Source organism: Grampus griseus (assembly GCF_964374135.1).
Source record: "Grampus griseus genome assembly, chromosome: X".
Lineage (NCBI taxonomy): Eukaryota > Metazoa > Chordata > Mammalia > Artiodactyla > Delphinidae > Grampus > Grampus griseus.
Genome location: NC_138999.1, coordinates 15,259,432 through 15,266,281, shown reverse-complemented (window position 1 = coordinate 15,266,281; position 6,850 = coordinate 15,259,432). Strand labels below are relative to the sequence as shown.

The following is a 6,850-nucleotide window of genomic DNA, read 5'->3' as shown; positions in this document are numbered from 1 at the left end:
TTAGCATTCTTCTACATCCCAACATATCCTATTTTTACCCCAGCCAGAAGCTGGGCAGAACACCCTTCAGGGCCCCCACGTATAAAATGGAGCTAATAACTATTCTCCCAGAAATGTAATGGATTAAACGTGGCACACCAACCTTTCAAGTGTTCTGTGCTCAAATAAAATAACATAGTTTAAAGACCAAAAGGTTTTTGGAATACCATGGTTTAAAAACAAGAAAAAGGGCTTCCCTGGTGGTGCAGTGGTTGGGAGTCCGCCTGCCGAGGCAGGGGATGCGGGTTCGTGCCCCGGAGCGGCTGGGCCCGTGAGCCATGGCCGCTGGGCCTGCGTGTCTGGAGCCTGTGCTCCGCAACGGGAGGGGCCGCAACGGTGAGAGGCCCGCGTACCGCTAAAAAAAAAAAAAAATTCGGGAATTCCCTGGCGGTCCAGTGGTTAGGACGCTGCGCTTTCACTGCGGAGGGAGCAGGTTCAATCCCTGGTCGGGGAACTAAGATCACAAGCCACGTGGTGTGGCCAAAAATTAAAATGAAAATTTAAAAAAAAGGACATTCTTTGCCATGATGTCTACAACAGAGAAAAATGAGAAACCACATGTAGTATAAGGCACTGTAGTTCTGCTTTAAAATGGCTAACCAGACACATGCGTTTACCTTTCCTCCCACACTAAAACCCCCTGAAATAGGCAAAAGAAATATAAAAATAAACCCAGAGCAGCCCTGAGAATATAGGAGGGCTCACAGCAGACAGATCTCTGAGGAATTCCAAGGAGCTATGAAGCAGGTTGAGATCGGGACTAAGAAAAGAAATGGCTTAATAGTAAACCACATAACTGAAGAGCTGTGAAACACCTCTACCTGTGCCCACTCCCCACCTTCTTTCAGTAGGACTGATGCCAGCATTTACCCAGTCCTGGCTCTCCAAAATGATAGTTCAGACAAGGAATACTCCTCAGTAACACTGAGGCCAGAGAAGTAGGGAAAGATGTCAATTAACTGCAGCTTCCATGAGGAATAGGGAGTCCCACCAACCTGAGAGCTAGCAACCCACACAGTCTGCAGTAGACACTGCGTTCCACACAAAGGAGACAGCACAAGCAAAGATACCAAGTTTGAAACAATTTTATGGAGAACTCTACATGCTGGAGAGCGCAGTGTTTGAGGCAAACAAGAAAAGGACGTGTGGCTGGAGAGGTAGGCAGGCAGAGAACACACCAAGGAGAGCCTGATGAGCCAGATAAAAGGAGATCAGACTTTCTCCTAACTTTCTCCTTCTCTTGTCAGCAACAGAGCACCACTGCAGGCTTTCAAGCAGATCAGTTTCATAATCAAAATCACGTTTTATATCATACTAGCAACTGTAGATAATATATCTGAGTTGGATAAGACCCAACTATCCACCTTAGGAGCCTCGGTGGATGGTGGAACCATTAACAGAGTTTTGTTTTGTTTTTTTAATTAAGGAGGAAGAGCAAGTTTGAGGAAAGTATGCTGTACTTCATATTAGACATCCTGAGTATAAGGTTCCTGTAGAATAGTCAGGTGTAGCTTTCCAGCAGGTTATTAAGAATGAGTCTGAAGGCATATAGTGAAAAAACAGGAAAGAATTTAGAAATTTAGAAATACATCTGCATGTAAGTAGAACTGAAACTGTGGGTGTAATTGAGACAATGACCTAGGATAATACTTGGCCAAGAAGTCAAGCCCAGGTAACAGTAGTGTGTAAGGAGTAAGTGGATCGAGACAAGCCCACAGAGAATGCAGAGAAAAAAGTGTAAGAGAAAGACATGGAGAACAAGGATGCAAAGGAAACACACTGCTTCAAGGAGACAGTGACTAACAGTGTCAGGTGCAACAGAAATGTCAAGTAAAATTAGGATTGAATGAATCCACTAGACGCAACAAACAAGACGTTACGGGAGATCTCAGCAAAAACAGTTTAAGTAATGTGAGACTGGGAAGTCAGAGATCGAGCTGAAGTGTGAGAAGTGGATGAGAAATGGATAGAGTATGTATAGACCACACCCAGATGTTTACAGAAGAAGGGGAAGAGAGGTTAGGTAGCTAAGAGAGGAGTGGACAACTGGTTCAGGGAAGGTTTTCTAGGACGAGAACCTTAGGAATAAGATAATGGGCAGAGAAAAATTTAAAAATCAAAAGGGAGACTCTGAGAGTCTATCCACAACAGTGAGAGGCCCGTGTACCACAAAAAAAAAAAAAAGCAGGATAACTAAAAACAAATCCACATCTAGAGGTATCGCAAAGAAACTGCAAAAAGTCAAAAACAAGGAAAAAATCTTAAAGGTAGCCCAAAAGAAAAGATAATTACTTACCTACAAAGAAATTATACCTGAACTGACTAAAGGCTTCTCATTAACAAACAAAACTTGTCAAAAGACAAGAGAATAACATTATCAATTGTCAATATAAATTCTGTACCCAGCTCAACAATCATTCAAGAGAAAAAGTGAAGTAAAGACACTTTCAGAAACACCAAGACCATGTTTACTACTAATAGGCCTTTAGTGAAAGAACTACTTAAGAACATTCTTTATAAAGAAGAAAACTAAACCCAAAAGGAAGAAATGGGGTGAATAAAGAATGGTGAGCAAAGAAAATTGAAAACATATTGATGAGTAAATATTCACTATTTTACAAACTTAAGGTGGTTTCAAAAAGGCAAAGCCAAAGCATAAATAACTAACATGGAAGAGGGGATAAGGGTTAAAAAGTAAGCCATTCTAAAATCTGTCTTATTTGGGAGGATAGGAATAATAATTAAGCTTTGACTTAGTTAAATGTGCATGTTAAAATTTTAAGGGTAACCAAACTTCTGTCTTCCGTCCTGGAATAAGAAAGCTAGAAGGAACAGAGCTGCCCGCCCTTACAATGTACTAATTTCAAATTCATGTCTTTCTTGAAAGCCATCAGAGAACAACCAACTGGCTCAAAATCTTCGGAGAGAAAGGGCCTGCAAGGAGAGAGACAACCTTGTGCTCACCTAGGGTAGACTGTAAGTGGCCACTGACAAGAGGAGTTCAGCTAGAATAAAAAGCAAATTGATAAAAGCCCGATGTGGCTTGCTGAAGGAACAGTGTGAAACCAATGGAGGTCACAGAAACTGGGAAGACCCCAGCCTTCTGCAGGATCTTCCTTCACCAACGCCACCAACCACTCACAGAAAGAGCCCTGAGGAGTGCCCACTGTGATGCAGACTTGAGGGAAGGGAACTGCAGCAGTGTCTCAGGAGCAAGATGTTCACCCAGATCCTTCCCTCCCACCTACACTAGGGAAGAAAAACCTTTATCTGTGAAAGAAAGGCCAATAAGTGCTTCTACCCTTAAAGCACAGGTGAAAACTCACTGCAGCCGGAGGAAGGGGTGGGCACCCTACTCTGGGAGAGGGGCAGGACTCCACACTGAGCCCACAACAATAGCTAGGGTAGGGGCATGACCTTGGGACATTGATGCAGGCCTAAGCCTGAGGTTTAATCAGAACAAAAGACCACACCCCACCACCACTCCCCACCTCTAAGCTAACCTACTTCCAATAACAAGTAAACAGCATAATACCACTGGCAGAGGGACAGGAGGAGATCAAGAGCATGTAAGGAGACCCTAAGTCACAGTCCTGAAGGAAGACCCAATAAAATAAACCACCTCCCACCCTAATCAGAGAATTTGAAGCCTGAGGTATACTGAGAGGAACCACAGCAACAACCAAACTTAAAACCAGCCCAACTCCAAACTAGATTAACTCAAATTCCTGAAACAAAGGCCTAGCACAGGGAAAGATGTGTCCATTTACAGACATAAAAATTATGCACCTCAGCTCTTTCCCACCTAGAACCATGGAGGGTGCAAGAGAGAATTAAAAAAAGGTTCCTGCTGTGCCAGAAACCCTTAAGAAAAAGCAAAAGAATTTCACAGAGCTTAAGATCAAGAACCTGAGAAAGAAGTATGCCCAGAAGATGCTTTGAAAGGCAAGGAGGAAGCTTATCTATGAAAAAGTTAAGCACTATCACAAGGAATACAGGCAGATGTACAGAACTGAGATTTGAATAGTGAGGATGACAAGAAAAGACAGCAACTTCTATGTACCTGCAGAGCCCAAACTGGCATTTGTCATCAGGATCAGAGATATCTGTGGCGTGAGTCCAAAGGTCCATAAAGGTGTTGCAGCTTCTCCACCTCCATCAGATCTTCAATGGCACCCACGTGAAGCTCAACAGGCTTCAATTAACATGCTGAGAATTGTGGAACCATGTATTGCATGGGGGTATCCAAACCTGAAGTCAGTAAATGAATTGATCTACAAGCATGGTTATGGCAAAATCAACAAGTGAATTGCCCTGACAGATAATGTGTTGATTGCTCTATCTCTTTGTAAATATGGCATTATCTGCATGGAGGACCTGATTCACGAGATCTATACTGTTGGAAAACGTTTCAAAGAAGCAAACAACTTCCCGTGGCCCTTCAAACTATCTTCTCCATGAGGTGGAACGAAGAAAAAGACCACCCATTAGAATGTAGAGATGCTGGCAACAGGGAAGACCAGATCAACAGGCTTATTAGAAGGATCAACTAAGGTATCTACCATGATTATTTTTGTAATCTGGTCAGTTTTTAAACAGTGACTGCTTTCAAAGTGAAAAAAAATTTTTGTACCTCAGTTTCTACTGTTCTACAAAATAAGTCAGTGTTATAATAAAAAAAAAATCACAAGGCATAACAAAAAGCAGAGAAAAAACAACACCCAGAAAAGACAAAAAACATGTCAGAACTAGACACAGAATCAGATGTTGGAAATATCTAGAATCAAAGTTAAAATACTATGAGTAACATGTTTCGAGCTCTAACCCAAAAGGGGAACATGAAAAATCAGATTGGTAACTCAGCAGAGAGATGGAAACTATAAGAAAGAATACAATGAAAGTGCTAAAAATTAAAAATACAGTTAAGAAAAATGAAGAATGCCTTCAATGGGCTCTTTAGTAGACTCAACTCAGCCAGGGAAAGAATCAGTGAACTTGAAGATGTCAGTAGAAATTACCCCGACCGAAAACACTGAGAAAAAAGCGTGAAAAACAGAACAAAACAAAACAAAACAGGACATTCAAGAGGTGTGGGACAATATCAAAGGTTCTAACATACTGGTAACTGGAATCACAGAAATAGAAGAATGGGACAAAAGAAATATTTGAAGAGATAATGGCTGAAAATATTCCAAAGTTAATATAAGACATCTAACACAAATTCCAGATGATCAGAGAATAGGAAGATTAAAAAAAAAAAAAAAAAAAGATTATCACTGCTGAGCACCAACACCACTTGAGACTGAATTCCATAAGCTCTGCCCCCACCAAACACCTCTGTCAACATGATCACCAGGTCATCAGTTCAACTACACATGATGGCCACCTCACAATGCTCACTTCTATATACAAGTCTCACTCTGCATAAATGACTGGTCAAACCTAGGTCACAAGCCTGTATCCTAGCTGTAAAAGAGACTGTGGATGAGTTTTCTGGGAAAGTGGGACCTATAATATGAGAAATTACCAAAATGTAGAGAGGATACTTAAAAGTCTACTATAGCATCTAAAAATAAAATAAATAATTTTTTTAAAAGCCCTCCATCTAACTAACCAACTGTTAGTGTACGGTAGATTCTTTGGTGAAATCATTGCATCCTAGAGAGCCTTTCTGTAAGACACATATTCTTACCTCAATGTGGTAACACATTTTAAACTAGCTTCCCAATCTGAGGGACCTAAGCAGTGATGGGGGTTGGGGGTGAAGCCACATAATAAATAAGCAAACATCTTCACAAAATATTGGTTTTGCTTAATGTTAAGTAAGGTACAAAGCAGATATATACAAACACACATATGCACACACACACAAGAGCTTATTATGGAACAGAACTCAGCACTTCTATGAATTCATGCAACAAATCATGAAAAAATTCAAAGAAATATCATTCTTATATTTGTAAACTTTGGCTTCCCCTTCATCTACCATACTGTAAATGTCGACAGAAGTTTGAGGAGTCTCACAGAGGGAGCCATTAGCACCTAGTTATACATTAACACGGATCCAATTATAACACAACTATGTCCGAGACCAGTGACTAGACCTACAGGACAAGCACGTCTATAGGACGAGCAGAGAGGAAGATCCACTAGACAGGTAACTGACAAAGAAGAGAAACCACCAAACAAGGAAGAAGGCATTGACAGGAGGAGATGGGGGGGGGGGGCAGGAAAAAAGGCACCTTTCATAAGAGAAATATTTATTGAGCATTTCCTCTGTGCCAGGCAATGCACTAGATGCTCAGGCAACAACAGGCAACACTTCATGCCTTACAGTAGAAAACTGATACCATCTGCTTATCCATTTTACCAAAGGCCCACCCCTATTTAAACTCCTGGCTTTAGTATTTCCTATGTATACTCTCAAGTAAAAGTGAAAATGAACAGAAAAAAGCCAAATGGCCATAAAGAAAGAAAACCAAGGTCTGGGATGTCACTGGGGTCAAAGCATCAAAGCAAGGCATGCAATATATAAATCCACGTCATTTCTTGCTATTCACCCAGCTCCATATGCTCTTAGATCCTTCTACCAGAAAACCCCTTCCCTCCACCTGACATTCTGGGCCTCCTTTAAGACTCTTCACAAATACTCAGGAATCATTACCTTCCCCAGTCCCCTTAGGTCTGCGTTAAGTGCACCTCTTCTGGCCTACAGTACCAGCACCCTGTGTTTCCATCTAAATGTGCATATCGTCCTGTTCTTTAGTCATTGCTTTTGGCCTCTTCTGCTGGAATACAAACTCCATAAATG

General features: G+C 41.4%; 1 pseudogene across 1 annotated transcript; it reads left to right on the top strand.

Annotated features, from left to right (window-relative positions):
- The first annotated feature begins 3,852 nt into the window (after positions 1–3,852).
- LOC309839922 (large ribosomal subunit protein uL30-like) lies at positions 3,853–4,592 on the top strand (annotated as a pseudogene). The gene has a single exon. The product of its transcript is annotated as a large ribosomal subunit protein uL30-like (transcript).
- The last annotated feature ends 2,258 nt before the right edge of the window (positions 4,593–6,850 follow it).